The 16,794-nt window shown below is 31.0% G+C and overlaps 1 long non-coding RNA gene across 3 annotated transcripts; it reads left to right on the plus strand.

Annotated features, from left to right (window-relative positions):
- The first annotated feature begins 147 nt into the window (after positions 1-147).
- On the plus strand, positions 148-11,728 carry LOC132703246 (uncharacterized). Of its 3 annotated transcripts, none has more exons than XR_009619046.1 (3): positions 148-282; positions 343-699; positions 11,102-11,728. It is a non-coding gene; the product is annotated as an uncharacterized LOC132703246 (long non-coding RNA). The 3 variants fall into 3 exon arrangements; XR_009619045.1 differs by lacking the exon at positions 11,102-11,728 and adding an exon at positions 1,819-2,397 and having other exon boundaries at positions 343-597; XR_009619044.1 differs by lacking the exon at positions 11,102-11,728 and adding an exon at positions 1,039-1,317.
- Positions 11,729-16,794: the final 5,066 nt, after the last annotated feature.

The following is a 16,794-nucleotide window of genomic DNA, read 5'->3' on the forward strand; positions in this document are numbered from 1 at the left end:
GTCAGATATTTGTCGGACGAACCAATCCATACAATCTGGGCCGCGATAGGATTGTGATGTCATTAATAGTTGAGAGATTATTCAATGCAATCTTATAACCTTAGAATACATAAAGAATCTATAAGAGATACATCTATGGTAAAACGTCAATTTGCAAACACTAACCATAGAAAATTTTGGAAACATGTTAAATTTCAGCAAAGATATCTTCTATTGTATAAAGAATATATCTCGAAGATTGTATTTTAAATAGAAACTAATATATTCTATAATAAATGAAAGGTATGTAATGTTTAAACTTATTGTTTATATTACTGTTTCTAACCTCTATTTGTTTTTCAGTTATAGAAAGATTCCACAATTTACCCTAAAATGGAATTATATAGAATATGAACAAGATAAATTATAAAGTATATATTGATATTACACAACTTTTAAAAGTTTCATTGTCAAGAATCATTATAATTCGTTTAAAATGATTTTTATCGGATATGGATATTGGTATTGATATTGAAGGGAGGCGCTCGTGGGCGTTCAAGCATTTAGGAAACCAGACCGCTCTAGAGAACGTCCAAAATGCCACCCTTTCTATAGAAGGTTAGCAACTTCTTTAGTCAAGTAATACCATGCACTGAATCCTGATCGATCAGGGTCGTTCCGAAGACTCCCAATCTTGCTCATGTTAAGGCAAAGCACTCGGTAAGCAGAAAATACGAGGCTTTCTCCCATTTTATGCAATCGGATATGGGTAAAGATAATTTATAAATTTTGTCGACTGAAAATTACTGTTTCATTGAAAGAATTGTAGTTACTTTTATATTAAGGAAATATCAGGTGAATGATTAAATAATGTTTAAAAATATTTATCATTTTTAGATTGAATTTTTATGTTTAGTAGAGTTTTACAATTTTAAATTTCATTTACTGGAAAATTTCGATTATACATTTTTGCTGTGAAAATATTAATTATTGATTGCCATATTAAGATTATTATTTGACTGAAATTTAATTTACTGTTTCTAACCTCTTTGTTTTCAGTTATAGAAAGATTCCACAATTTACTCTAAAATGGAATTATATAGAATATGAACAAGATAAATTATAAAGTATATATTGATACTACACAACTTTTAAAAGTTTCATTGTCAAGAATCATTATAATTCGTTTAGAATTATTTTTATCGGATATGGATATTGGTATTGATATTGAAGGGGGGCGCGCTCGTGAAAATGCCACCCTTTCTATAGAAGGTTAGCAACTTCTTTAGGCTAGTAATACCATGCACTGAATCCTGATCGATCAGGGTCATTCCGAAGACTCCCAATCTTGCTCATGTTAAAGCAAAGCACTCGGTAAGCAGAAAATACGAGGCTTTCTCCCTTTTTATGCAATTGGATATGAGTAAAGATAATTTATAAAATTTTGTCGACTGAAAATTACTGTTTCATTGAAAGAATTGTAGTTACTTTTATATCATATATATATATTTATCATTTTTAGATTGAATTTTTATGTTTAGTAGAGTTTTACAATTTTAAATTTCATTTCCTGGAAAATTTCGATTATACATTTTTGCTGATGAAAATATTAATTATTGATTGCCATATTAAGATTATTATTTGTCTGAAATTTAATTGTTAGTAATTTATAATAATGAAAGAAAGAAAATTGAACATTGTTTTAATTTATCAATGAATATATAAGGATTACCATTGATTAGTTATTAAAGATACATTTTAAAATGAATTTCATAAAATAATAACTTTGAATATACTTTTGTTTTTCAGGTCTTTTAATTTATTGTTTTTTATTTTCAGTAAATATGAAACTCCAATATTAATACAAACAAGGAACTATCATCATGAAAAATTGTTACATTTCAACTGAGATGGTTTGAATCAAAGATAAATAAATGTGTCTCATAAAGTTATATTAATTAAAAATTGTTATCTAATGTAATGAAATTCAGTTATTTTTACTTTAAATCACCATCCAAATTATTAGAAATTATGATAGACCCAACTACAGTCAAATGATGGTAAGAAAACATACATGTCTATAAACTTCAAGATTCTAAAAATATCGTTGATGATCGCATAAAGAACGTATTACTGGAATTTATTTCATAAAGAAACATAAAAGGTATTTAATATAACAATCTTAATTTTTATGTGATAATAATTTCCATAATCCCTAATTTATTATTGTTTTGTCTCCGATGGTTGCAGGATTTAAGAATTTGTGGAAAAATAATTAATGCAATACAAAAACCAGATGTTTTATCATAAAGAATATTTTCATTTTGACTAAAATAGTTTTCATTAAATGTAAATGAAGATACAATATTTTTCTAATATTTGGTCCTATATAATCGTGTAATTTATGAAATTTTTAAAATATTATCGTTGATGACATAAATACACTTTACAGATAACAGGTATTTAATATAGAATCTTTAAATTTTATGTGATTTTATTTTTTATAACCTCTAATTTATTTTTATTTCATTTGTGATGATTATAGAATTTGAGAATTTGCGACAAATAATTGATACAATACGTTATTTTATTAAATTAAATACATTATTTGGATAAAGAAATTTTAATTTAACAAGTAAGTCTTTAATATTTATTTTAGAAAATATATCAAATTAAATTCAATAATTATTTTACATATTATCCTATATTTTCAAGCTGAAAAACAAATATATACAAAGCGTAAATCTACACCATCTATCAAGCAATTTCGAAATTACAGATTCCTTTTTCTTTAAGAAAATAATGTAAAAGATTACAAATTACTTTCAAATATATTTTCCAATAACAATACCTAAACATCATGATGAAATCAACAAAAATTGTAATGCCTTTGTATATAATTACTTCATTTATCCAATCAACAATAATATTACATAATCTTAATTCTAATATGAATGGCAATTTTAAATTTATGACGTCATCAACAGTTGTAGAATTATTTGATGTGGTTTTACAATGCCTTTCCGAGTTTCAAACTATGGTAAACGCGAACACAGTTAAACGTAGAAAATGTCAAAATGAGTACATGTCGACGAATTTTTAAATTATGGCATGTCGTCGTCAATTGCGTGAAAAAATGCGTCACTGGGATTTATTTCCAAGAGAAACAAATACATTTTACAAATTAAAGGTATTTAATATAACATTTTTAATTTTTATGCGATATTATTTTTCATAACCTCTAAAATTTTTGTGTAATAATAATTTCCATAATCTTTAATTTATTATTGTTTTGTCTCCGATGGTTGCAGGATTTAAGAATTTGTGGAAAAATAATTAATACAATACAAAAATCGGATGTTTTATCATAAAGAATATTTTCATTTTGACTAAAATAGTTTTCATTAAATGTAAATGAAGATACAATATTTTTGTAATATTTCGTCGTATGTGATTTTATTTTTTATAACCTCTAATTTATTTTTATTTCATTTGTGATGATTATAGAATTTGAGAATTTGCGACAAATAATTGATACAATACATTATTTTATTAAATTAAATACATTATTTGGATAAAGAAATTTTTTATTTAACAAGTAAGTCTTTAATATTTATTTTATAAAATATATCAAAAATGTATTATAAGTCTCAGTGTCGATGTAACAGTCGTGTCGGGCGCGCATCATAGAGCAGCAGGAAATATCGCTCCCCCCCCCCCCCTCCCGAAGAGTTGTACGAATTTTTAACCAGCTACGACATACATTATACGCCGCCGCCGCCACCACCACTGCCGCCGCCGCCACCGCCACCACCGCCGCCGCCGCCACCACCACCGTCATCACCGCCGCCGCCACCACCACCACCGGAAGTGCAACAACAACAAGTAAGAAAACCATCAAAACGGCGTCGAAGTGCGACGACACCCCCAAAGCCTCACAAAAAAAAAGAAAAAGCGAAGAAACGGTTCAGCAGCAGCAGCAGCAGCATTCCGGCTCATCCTCCTCCTCCTCCGGTTGGTTCGATACTTTTATCGACGACGAAGAAAGAAGGGTGGTATGCGAAGCGTTCCAGTTGAAAATGGTTTTAGAGTCGCAGCTGGTGCGAAACGAGGACCGGATCAAAGAGACTGAAACTAAAATTGCCCTGCTGCAGAGCGAGTTACAAGTGGCGCGCCTTTACTCCGATGAATGCAGAAAAAAACTTAAACATTTTGCAAGTTTAGCGTCCTCTCTGCCCGCATCAATCCCATAGTTTTTTTTTTTTTAATTTTAAAAATATTATCGATGTTGATGTAAATAAAAAAAATCTTGAGTGTTTTTTTTATTTAGACACACATACACTCCTTCAAACAACAACAACAACTAGAACAAAACCTGTTGAATCGGAAGTGAAAAAAAATACAGATACATTTTACATTAGAATAAAAAAAAGACTAACATAAGCTTAATTTTTACAAATATTTTTTATTATTAGGTCGCAATGAATATGTGTGTTTCTATTACTCTTGAGGCATGTTGAGGATTTGTGATGTCATTAATAGTTGAGAGATTATTCAATGCATACTTATAACCTTAGAATACATAAAGAATCTATAAGAGATACATCTATGGTAAAACGTCAATTTGCAAACACTAACCATAGAAAATTTTGGAACATGTTAAATTTCAGTAAAGATATCTTCTATTGTATAAAGAATATATCTCCAAGATTGTTTTTTAAATAGAAACTAATATATTCTATAATAAATAAAAGGTATGTAATGTTTAAACTTATTGTTTATATTATTGTTTCTAACCTCTATTTGTTTTACAGTTATAGAAAGATTCCACAATTTCCCTAAAATGGAATTATATAGAATATGAACAAGATAAATTATAAAGTATATATTGATATTACACAACTTTTAAAAGTTTCATTGTCAAGAATCATTATAATTCATTTAAAATGATTTTTATCGGATATGGATATTGGTATTGATATTGAAGGGAGGCGCTCGTGGGCGTCCAAGCATTTAGGAAACCAGACCGCTCTAGAGAACGTCCAAAATGCCACCCATTCTATAGAAGGTTAGCAACTTCTTTAGTCTAGTAATACCATGCACTGAATCCCGATCGATCAGGGTCGTTCCGAAGACTCCCAACCTTGCTCATGTTAAAGCAAAGCACTCGGTAAGCAGAAAATACGAGGCTTTCTCCCTTTTTATGCAATCGGATATGGGTAAAGATAATTTATAAATTTTGTATAGAACCTCTATACACCTTCGTGTGTGGACTGTATCTTGCTCTCGTACTGTCAAACGCACTCTCCCTTGTGGTGGTCAGTTCGGTACTGGCGCGCTGGACGGTATCCCTTCGGCTGCACAAACGGTCTGGCACGCACTTGGACCGTGATTGATGCATGATAGTCACGTGACTCTGGCGTGTTCACACATAGCGGGGTTTCACATATAGCAACGAAAACTAATAGGTTCTTAACATGCCCCCCGCCTTGAAAGAATGTAAGTTGTTTCAAAATGAGAAAGTTCAAACTAAACACTTATTACAATGGTCAAATGAAACTTAAACATGATGACAAAGTGACAGGTAGAAAAATGAAAAATGTAATTTAAAGGTCAGTAATTGGAAGCGGACACAACTTTAGGACAGCGCGTTTTATCACTCCCGATGTGGTCTTGACTGAAACGACGCGCACAACATTGTCACTACCTGGATGAAGTTCAACTATACGCCCTAGCCGCCATTTGAACTTGGGTAAATTGTCATCGCGAACTAAAACCATTGTACCAGCTACAAGATTATGCTGATTCTTTTTCCATTTAACTCTTTCTTGTGTAATTGACCAATATATTCCTTCGTCCATCTTTTCCAAAAGTGTTGTTTAAGGACTTCCAATTGTTCAAAGTGAGAAAGACGATTCAAAGGAATATCCTGTACATTTGGATAGGAAATTGATTGAAGTGAACGACCAATTAATAGATGAGCTGGAGTTAACACCCCTAGGTCGTTTGCGTTAGAGGTCGAGAATTCATTACGGCCTCTATCTGCGTAAGAACTGTGTAAAAACTTTCAAATGTTAAAAGGACATTAGATAGTATTCTTTTGATGTGATGCTTCGCTGATTTCACTCCTGCCTCCCAGAGACCTCCGTGGTGAGGCGAGTAGGCTGCTATAAAATGCCACTGTATATTTAAGTCCAATCCGCACTGATTTTTTACAGAATCTGAGTTGTTTTTTAAAAAATCGCTCAATTCTTTCAACTGATTACTAGCCCCCTTAAAGTTGGTACCATTGTCAGTATATACGTTGGTTGGTCTACCCCTGCGAGCTATGAACCGTTGAAATGTCTCTAGAAAGGCTTGTGTTGACAATTCAGTGACAAGTTCGAGATGAACTACCTTGCTAGTCAAACAAATAAAAAGTGCGAGATAGCATTTTTGTATTTTACATCCGCGTCCCTTGCGATCTTTTATTTGGAAAGGGCCGGCGTAATCAATGCCTGTGTCTGAAAAAGGTGGCCTTGGTGAAATTCGCGCCTCTGGAAGATTACCCATTATTGGAGTCGGAATAGTGGGATTGAATCGAAAGCACACAATGCATTCTCTTACAATGCGCTTGGCAAGATTTCTACCTGCGACTGGCCAGAAAGTTTCCCTGATATGGGAGAGAAGTAATTGTGGGCCGCAATGCAGAAGGACTTTGTGTTCGTACCTAAATAACAAGTAGGTAAAATGATGTTTTGAACATAAAAGTGCTGGGTGCCTTTTATGAAATGGGTATAATGAATGTTTAAGTCTACCTCCTACACGAATTAGACCATCGTCAAGAAAAGGGGTCAAACTAAGAAGTCTGCTTTTTGAGGAAACCTGATTTGACTTTGAAAGTTCATGTATTTCCCTTAAAAAGCTTTCGCGTTGAGACAACTTGGTTAAAACTTCCTTTGCATGACGGAGTTCGAAGATTGTTAAAGGTTTGTGATGTCCCTTGGAAGACTTTGTTTTGCATGATTTTAAGATTGATGAAACGTCCTGACACAAACGTACTGCCTCTTCGAAACTGTCAGCTCCAGATAGCAGATCATCGACGTAGAAATCCTTACTGATGACTCGAGATGCATGAGGATTCAATGATTCGTATTCGATAGCTAACTGTTTTAAGCAGCGTGTGGCTAGAAAAGGAGCACTTGCCGTGCCATAAGTCACAGTATTAAGAGAGAAAGTTTGAAGTTCATCCATGGGATCTGCTCTCCATAGAATAAGCTGCAAAGGATGATACTCCTCTTGGACTAATATTTGTCGGTACATTTTACAGATGTCTGCAGAAATGACATATTGGTGTTGCCGAAATCTTAGCATGATGGAAACCAGATCATCTTGTACCACAGGCCCAACCATCTGGATAGAATTGTAGGATACACCTGATGAAGAGGGAGCTGAGCTGTTAAAGACTACTCTAAGTTTCGTAGTAGAGCTATCCTCCTTTAGAACACCATGGTGTGGTGAATAGTATCTAGGTTTGGAATTGGATGAAGCAAAAATTGACATGTGGCCTAGATCGTGGTATTCGGTCATAAAATCTGTGTACATGGCCTTTAATTTGGGATTTTTCGAAAGTTTGCGTTCCAGCTGCAAGAATTGGTTTGTTGCCTGTAACTTGGAATCCCCTAAAACTTCTGATGATTTCTTAAGTGGAATGGCTACAGTGAATCTACCATTCGAACCGCGCTTAAAATTATCAGAGAAGTGTTTTTCGGCTTGAAATTCTTCATCCGACAGGATCGGCTCACTTGACAGCTCTTCGATTTCCCAAAACTTGGCTAACTGTTTTTGAACATCTAAAGTGGAGAGATGACAGAAAGAATGATTTGGGGTGGAAATGCCTAACGGACCAGAAATGAACCATCCTAATCTACTGTTATGTAGAATAGGCTTGTGTGACTTTTCATTATCAAGTAAATCCCAAAATGTATCTGCGCCAATTAGAAGATCCACTTGACCTGGTTCATAGAATTTAGGATCGGCTAACTGACAGTGGGATGGTATTTCTAACTGGATGGGATCGAAATAGCAATTCGGTAATTCACCCGTAATTTGTGGGATAACTAAACAAGTTAGTTGTCTTGAAAACTTGGAATAACAGGCTTTGAATTTGACAATGCATGAGTGTTTTATGCTGGAATTGCTTTGACCAATGCCTAAAATTGAGGAATTGAATTTGTGTTTTTCGACACCTAATTTGTTAACAAATTCTGAAGTAATAAAGTTGGACATTGAAGCACTCTCAAGAAGTGCTCTGCATAAATGTTTTTCACCATCAGAATCAAATACTTCAACTACCGCGGTGGCAAGCAAAACTTGGCTTTCGGGGTAGGAATTGTGTAATGTTACCTTACCTTGAATAGGAGTTTTCGATGATTCGGGTTTTGGATCAGAAGAAGTAATCGATTCCTTTTCCGATTCAGCTTGATGCAATAGCGAGTTATGTTTTTGATTACACTGCCTGCAGTGACCTAAACGACACTTTTCAACAGGATGCCCACTGTGTAAGCAATTGGGGCACAATTTTAAAGATTGAACTGTTTTATACCGTTGGTCAATGGACAGTGCTAGAAACTTCGGACATTGAAAAATGAAATGGAATGGCATTTCCTGGAAAGTTTCGATTATACATTTTTGCTGATGAAAATATTAATTATTGATTGCCATATTAAGATTATTATTTGTCTGAAATTTAATTTTTAGTAATTTATAATAATGAAAGAAAGAAAATTGAACATTGTTTTAATTTATCAATGAATATATAAGGATTACCATTGATTAGTTATTAAAGATACATTTTAAAATGAATTTCATAAAATAATAACTTTGAATATACTTTTGTTTTTCAGATCTTTTAATTTATTGTTTTTTATTTTCAGTAAATATGAAACTCCAAAATTAATACAAACAAGGAACTATCATCATGAAAAATCGTTACATTTCAACTGAGATGGTTTGAATCAAAGATAAATAAATGTGTCTCATAAAGTTATATTAATTAAAAATTGTTATCTAATGTAATGAAATTTAGTTATTTTTACTTTAAATCACCATCCAAATTATTAGAAATTATGATAGACCCAACTACAGTCAAATGATGGTAAGAAAACATACATGTCTATAAATTTCAAGATTCTAAAAATATCGCTGATGATCGCATAAAGAACGTATTACTGGAATTTATTTCATAAAGAAACATAAAAGGTATTTAATATAACAATCTTAATTTTTATGTGATAATAATTTCCATAATCCCTAATTTATTATTGTTTTGTCTCCGATGGTTGCAGGATTTAAGAATTTGTGGAAAAATAATTAATGCAATACAAAAACCAGATGTTTTATCATAAAGAATATTTTCATTTTGACTAAAATAGTTTTCATTAAATGTAAATGAAGATACAATATTTTTCTAATATTTGGTCGTATATAATCGTGTAATTTATGAAATTTTTAAAATATTATCGTTGATGACATAAATACACTTTACAGATAACAGGTATTTAATATAGAATCTTTAAATTTTATGTGATTTTATTTTTTATAACCTCTAATTTATTTTTATTTCATTTGTGATGATTATAGAATTTGAGAATTTGCGACAAATAATTGATACAATACATTATTTTATTAAATTAAATACATTATTTGGATAAAGAAATTTTAATTTAACAAGTAAGTCTTTAATATTTATTTTAGAAAATATATCAAATTACACCATCTATCAAGCAATTTCGAAATTACAGATTCCTTTTTCTTTAAGAAAATAATGTAAAAGATTACAAATTACTTTCAAATATATTTTCCAATAACAATACCTAAACATCATGATGAAATCAACAAAAATTGTAATGCCTTTGTATATAATTACTTCATTTATCCAATCAACAATAATATTACATAATCTTAATTCTAATATGAATGACAATTTTAAATTTATGACGTCATCAACAGTTGTAGGATTATTTGATGTGGTTTTACAATGCCTATCCGAGTTTCAAACTATGGTAAACGCGAACACAGTTAAACGTAGAAGATGTCAAAATGAGTACATGTCGACGAATTTTTAAATTATGGCATGTCGTCGTCAATTGCGTGAAAAAATGCATCACTGGGATTTATTTCCAAGAGAAACAAATACATTTTACAAATTAAAGGTATTTAATATAACATTTTTAATTTTTATGCGATATTATTTTTCATAACCTCTAAAATTTTTGTGTAATAATAATTTCCATAATCTTTAATTTATTATTGTTTTGTCTCCGATGGTTGCAGGATTTAAGAATTTGTGGAAAAATAACTAATGCAATACAAAAATCGGATGTTTTATCATAAAGAATCTTTTCATTTTGACTAAAATAGTTTTCATTAAATGTAAATGAAGATACAATATTTTTGTAATATTTCGTCGTATGTGATTTTATTTTTTATAACCTCTAATTTATTTTTATTTCATTTGTGATGATTATAGAATTTGAGAATTTGCGACAAATAATTGATACAATACATTATTTTATTAAATTAAATACATTATTTGGATAAAGAAATTTTAATTTAACAAGTAAGTCTTTAATATTTATTTTATAAAATATATCAAATTAAAATCAATAATTATTTTACATAGTATCCTATATTTATCAAGCAATTTCGAAATTACAGATTTCTTTTTACTTCTTTAAGAAAATAATGTAAAAGATTACAAATTACTTTTAAATATATTTTCCAATAACAATATCTAAATATCATGATGAAATTAACAAAAATTGTAATGCCTTTGTACATAATTACTTCATTTATCCAATCAACAATAATAATACATAATCTTAATTCTAATATTAATAATGACAATTTTAAATTTATGACGTCATCAACAGTTGTAGGATTATTTGATGCGGTTTTACAATGCCCATCCGAGTTTCAAACTATGGTAAACGCGAACACAGTTAAACGTAGAAAATGTCAAAATGGGTACATGTCGACGAATTTTTAAATTAAAGGTATTTAATATATCATTTTTAATTTTTATGCCATATTATTTTTCATAACCTCTAATTCATAATCGTTTTGTTTCCTATGGTTACAGGATTCAAAAAATTTGCAGAAAGAAAATTGATACAAGAACTAGATGTTTCACTACCCCCTAAAAAAAAAAGCTGACGTCCCAGGTAACAAATTAGACCATTGAAGAACCGCTTAGAAGAGGATAGTTTAACAGCAAAAATTATCATCAATGAGTTATCAATAAAACGACTTCTGATAACTTCTAGAGAAATTATCATAAGAAATTTAAATAAAAACCATCATTGCCAATTTGGAAAAAAAATTATCCAAGTAAAATATTATTCGGATAAATGGATATAAACACAGGTAAAGTTTTATCATGTTCAAATTATAAGTCGTAATTGATATTTGGTATAAAATTAACGTTTCATATAATCTTTTAAAATTATTTACACAATTCAAGTTAGTTTTATTGTTTTTGTCAACATTTAAATGAATCATATATATGTGTAAGTATTTCAAATAGTCGATTTTCAATTTATTTACTAAAATTGCATGATAAATTTAAAATATTTTATTTACTTTTTTGACGGTAAATTTTTTTCATGTTATAATCCTGCAGATAAAAAACAAACCATCATTAACAATTTCCCTATAAGGAATGCCTTCAATCAGTTATTGAACATGGACCAACTGATAATTTCATCCAAAAAATTACCAATTACTAACTTTCAAATTCTAGTCAAAATCGGCGTCTTTGGGCATTTTAGTAACGAAAACCTTAATAAACTATTAGATTTCGACGTAAGGCAACCTTTCTGAGTCAAATAGTTGCCGATTTCGATAAAATCTTAGTCAGAATCTGCTTTTTCGCCTCTTATTGTACCCAAATCTACCTTAGAAATGCAGATATATACTTAAAACACCTTCTTTTGGGACAAATAATTGGTTTTCGCCCTTGATTTACGGAAGATTATAGCCAAAACATGCATTTTCATAATTTAGCGAACTGAAATCTACATTAAAACTGCAGATAACTACTTAAAAATTCACTTCCTTGAATTGATAATAGGTTTTTCTTTGTCATTTTAAACAGATTCCAGTCAAAATCGGCTTCTTCGACTCATATCGTACCTAAAACCGCATCAAAACTGCAAATATCAGTTTAAACTATCATTTTTTGATACAAACAGTTATATATTCATGTCAATATCTTTCAAATTCTAGTCAAAATCGGTGTCTTTGGGCATTTTAGTAACGAAAACCTTAATAAACTATTAGATTTCGACGTAAGGCAACCTTTCTGAGTCAAATAGTTGCCGATTTCGATAAAATCTTAGTCAGAATCTGCTTTTTCGCCTCTTATTGTATTTTCAATTCAAGGAAGTGAATTTTTAAGTAGTTATCTGCAGTTTTAATGTAGATTTCAGTTCGCTAAGTTATGAAAATGCATGTTTTGGCTATAATCTTCCGTAAATCAAGGGCGAAAACCAATTATTTGTCCCAAAAGAAGGTGTTTTAAGTATATATCTGCATTTCTAAGGTAGATTTGGGTACAATAAGAGGCGAAAAAGCAGATTCCGACAAAGATTTTATCGAAATCGGCAACTATTTGACTCAGAAAGGTTGCCTTACGTCGAAATCTAATAGTTTATTAGGGTTTTCGTTACTAAAATGCCCAAAGACGCCCATTTTGACTAGAATTTGAAAGATATTGACATGAATATATAACTGTTTGTATCAAAAAATGATAGTTTAAACTGATATTTGCAGTTTTGATGCGGTTTTAGATACGATATGAATCGAAGAAGCCGATTTTGACTGGAATCTGTTTAAAATGACAAAGAAAAACCTATTATCAATTCAAGGAAGTGAATTTTTAAGTAGTTATCTGCAGTTTTAATGTAGATTTCAGTTCGCTAAGTTATGAAAATGCATGTTTTGGCTATAATCTTCTGTAAATCAAGGGCGAAAACCAATTATTTGTCCCAAAAGAAGGTGTTTTAAGTATATATCTGCATTTCTAAGGTAGATTTGGGTACAATAAGAGGCGAAAAAGCAGATTCTGACTAAGATTTTATCGAAATCGGCAACTATTTGACTCAGAAAGGTTGCCTTACGTCGAAATCTAATAGTTTATTAAGGTTTTCGTTACTAAAATGCCCAAAGACGCCGATTTTGACTAGAATTTGAAAGATATTGACATGAATATATAACTGTTTGTATCAAAAAATGATAGTTTAAACTGATATTTGCAGTTTTGATGCGGTTTTAGATACGATATGAATCGAAGAAGCCGATTTTGACTGGAATCTGTTTATAATTACAAAGAAAAACCTATTTTCAATTCAAGGAAGTGAATTTTTAAGTAGTTATCTGCAGTTTTAATGTAGATTTCAGTTCGCTAAGTTATGAAAATGCATGTTTTGGCTATAATCTTCCGTAAATCAAGGGCGAAAACCAATTATTTGTCCCAAAAGAAGGTGTTTTAAGTATATATCTGCATTTCTAAGGTAGATTTGGGTACAATAAGAGGCGAAAAAGCAGATTCTGACTAAGATTTTATCGAAATCGGCAACTATTTGACTCAGAAAGGTTGCCTTACGTCGAAATCTAATAGTTTATTAAGGTTTTCGTTACTAAAATGCCCAAAGACGCCGATTTTGACTAGAATTTGAAAGATATTGACATGAATATATAACTGTTTGTATCAAAAAATGATAGTTTAAACTGATATTTGCAGTTTTGATGCGGTTTTAGATACGATATGAATCGAAGAAGCCGATTTTGACTGGAATCTGTTTATAATTACAAAGAAAAACCTATTTTCAATTCAAGGAAGTGAATTTTTAAGTAGTTATCTGCAGTTTTAATGTAGATTTCAGTTCGCTAAGTCATGAAAATGCATGTTTTGGCTATAATCTTCCGTAAATCAAGGGCGAAAACCAATTATTTGTCCCAAAAGAAGGTGTTTTAAGTATATATCTGCATTTCTAAGGTAGATTTGGGTACAATAAGAGGCGAAAAAGCAGATTCTGACTAAGATTTTATTGAAATCGGCAACTATTTGACTCAGAAAGGTTGCCTTACGTCGAAATCTAATAGTTTATCAAAATCGGCTTCTTCGACTCATATCGTACCTAAAACCGCATCAAAACTGCAAATATCAGTTTAAACTATCATTTTTTGATACAAACAGTTATATATTCATGTCAATATCTTTCAAATTCTAGTCAAAATCGGCGTCTTTGGGCATTTTAGTAACGAAAACCTTAATAAACTATTAGATTTCGACGTAAGGCAACCATTCTGAGTCAAATAGTTGCCGATTTCGATAAAATCTTAGTCAGAATCTGCTTTTTCGCCTCTTATTGTATTATCAATTCAAGGAAGTGAATTTTTAAGTAGTTATCTGCAGTTTTAATGTAGATTTCAGTTCGCTAAGTTATGAAAATGCATGTTTTGGCTATAATCTTCCGTAAATCAAGGGCGAAAACCAATTATTTGTCCCAAAAGTAGGTGTTTTGGTTAGTTTCTGCATCTGCATTTGTAAGGTAGATTTGGGTACAATAAGAGGCGAAAAAGCAGATTCTGACTAAGATTTTATCGAAATCGGCAACTATTTGACTCAGAAAGGTTGCCTTACGTCGAAATCTAATAGTTTATTAAGGTTTTCGTTACTAAAATGCCCAAAGACGCCGATTTTGACTAGAATTTGAAAGATATTGACATGAATATATAACTGTTTGTATCAAAAAATGATAGTTTAAACTGATATTTGCAGTTTTGATGCGGTTTTAGGTACGATATGAGTCGAAGAAGCCGATTTTGACTGGAATCTGTTTAAAATGACAAAGAAAAACCTATTATCAATTCAAGGAAGTGAATTTTTAAGTAGTTATCTGCAGTTTTAATGTAGATTTCAGTTCGCTAAGTTATGAAAATGCATGTTTTGGCTATAATCTTCCGTAAATCAAGGGCGAAAACCAATTATTTGTCCCAAAAGAAGGTGTTTTAAGTATATATCTGCATTTCTAAGGTAGATTTGGGTACAATAAGAGGCGAAAAAGCAGATTCTGACTAAGATTTTATCGAAATCGGCAACTATTTGACTCAGAATGGTTGCCTTACGTCGAAATCTAATAGTTTATTAAGGTTTTCGTTACTAAAATGCCCAAAGACGCCGATTTTGACTAGAATTTGAAAGATATTGACATGAATATATAACTGTTTGTATCAAAAAATGATAGTTTAAACTGATATTTGCAGTTTTGATGCGGTTTTAGGTACGATATGAGTCGAAGAAGCCGATTTTGACTGGAATCTGTTTAAAATGACAAAGAAAAACCTATTATCAATTCAAGGAAGTGAATTTTTAAGTAGTTATCTGCAGTTTTAATGTAGATTTCAGTTCGCTAAGTTATGAAAATGCATGTTTTGGCTATAATCTTCCGTAAATCAAGGGCGAAAACCAATTATTTGTCCCAAAAGAAGGTGTTTTAAGTATATATCTGCATTTCTAAGGTAGATTTGGGTTCAATAAGAGGCGAAAAAGCAGATTCTGACTAAGATTTTATCGAAATCGGCAACTATTTGACTCAGAATGGTTGCTTTACGTCGAAATCTAATAGTTTATTAAGGTTTTCGTTACTAAAATGCCCAAAGACGCCGATTTTGACTAGAATTTGAAAGATATTGACATGAATATATAACTGTTTGTATCAAAAAATGATAGTTTAAACTGATATTTGCAGTTTTGATGCGGTTTTAGATACGATATGAATCGAAGAAGCCGATTTTGACTGGAATCTGTTTAAAATGACAAAGAAAAACCTATTATCAATTCAAGGAAGTGAATTTTTAAGTAGTTATCTGCAGTTTTAATGTAGATTTCAGTTCGCTAAGTTATGAAAATGCATGTTTTGGCTATAATCTTCCGTAAATCAAGGGCGAAAACCAATTATTTGTCCCAAAAGAAGGTGTTTTAAGTATATATCTGCATTTCTAAGGTAGATTTGGGTACAATAAGAGGCGAAAAAGCAGATTCTGACTAAGATTTTATCGAAATCGGCAACTATTTGACTCAGAATGGTTGCCTTACGTCGAAATCTAATAGTTTATTAAGGTTTTCGTTACTTAAATGCCCAAAGACGCTGATTTTGACTAGAATTTGAAAGATATTGACATGAATATATAACTGTTTGTATCAAAAAATGATAGTTTAAACTGATATTTGCAGTTTTGATGCGGTTTTAGGTACGATATGAGTCGAAGAAGCCGATTTTGACTGGAATCTGTTTAAAATGACAAAGAAAAACCTATTATCAATTCAAGGAAGTGAATTTTTAAGTAGTTATCTGCAGTTTTAATGAAGATTTCAGTTCGCTAAGTTATGAAAATGCATGTTTTGGCTATAATCTTCCGTAAATCAAGGGCGAAAACCAATTATTTGTCCCAAAAAAGGTGTTTTAAGTATATATCTGCATTTCTAAGGTAGAGGCGAAAAAGCAGATTCTGACTAAGATTTTATTGAAATCGGCAACTATTTGACTCAGAAAGGTTGCCTTACGTCGAAATCTAATAGTTTATCAAAATCGGCTTCTTCGACTCATATCGTACCTAAAACCGCATCAAAACTGCAAATATCAGTTTAAACTATCATTTTTTGATACAAACAGTTATATATTCATGTCAATATCTTTCAAATTCTAGTCAAAATCGGCGTCTTTGGGCATTTTAGTAACGAAAACCTTAATAAACTATTAGATTTCGACG

The sequence above is a fragment of the Cylas formicarius genome, unplaced genomic scaffold (genome assembly GCF_029955315.1).
Source record: "Cylas formicarius isolate icCylForm1 unplaced genomic scaffold, icCylForm1.1 PGA_scaffold_6__28_contigs__length_40554024, whole genome shotgun sequence".
Taxonomy (NCBI): Eukaryota; Metazoa; Arthropoda; class Insecta; order Coleoptera; family Brentidae; genus Cylas; species Cylas formicarius.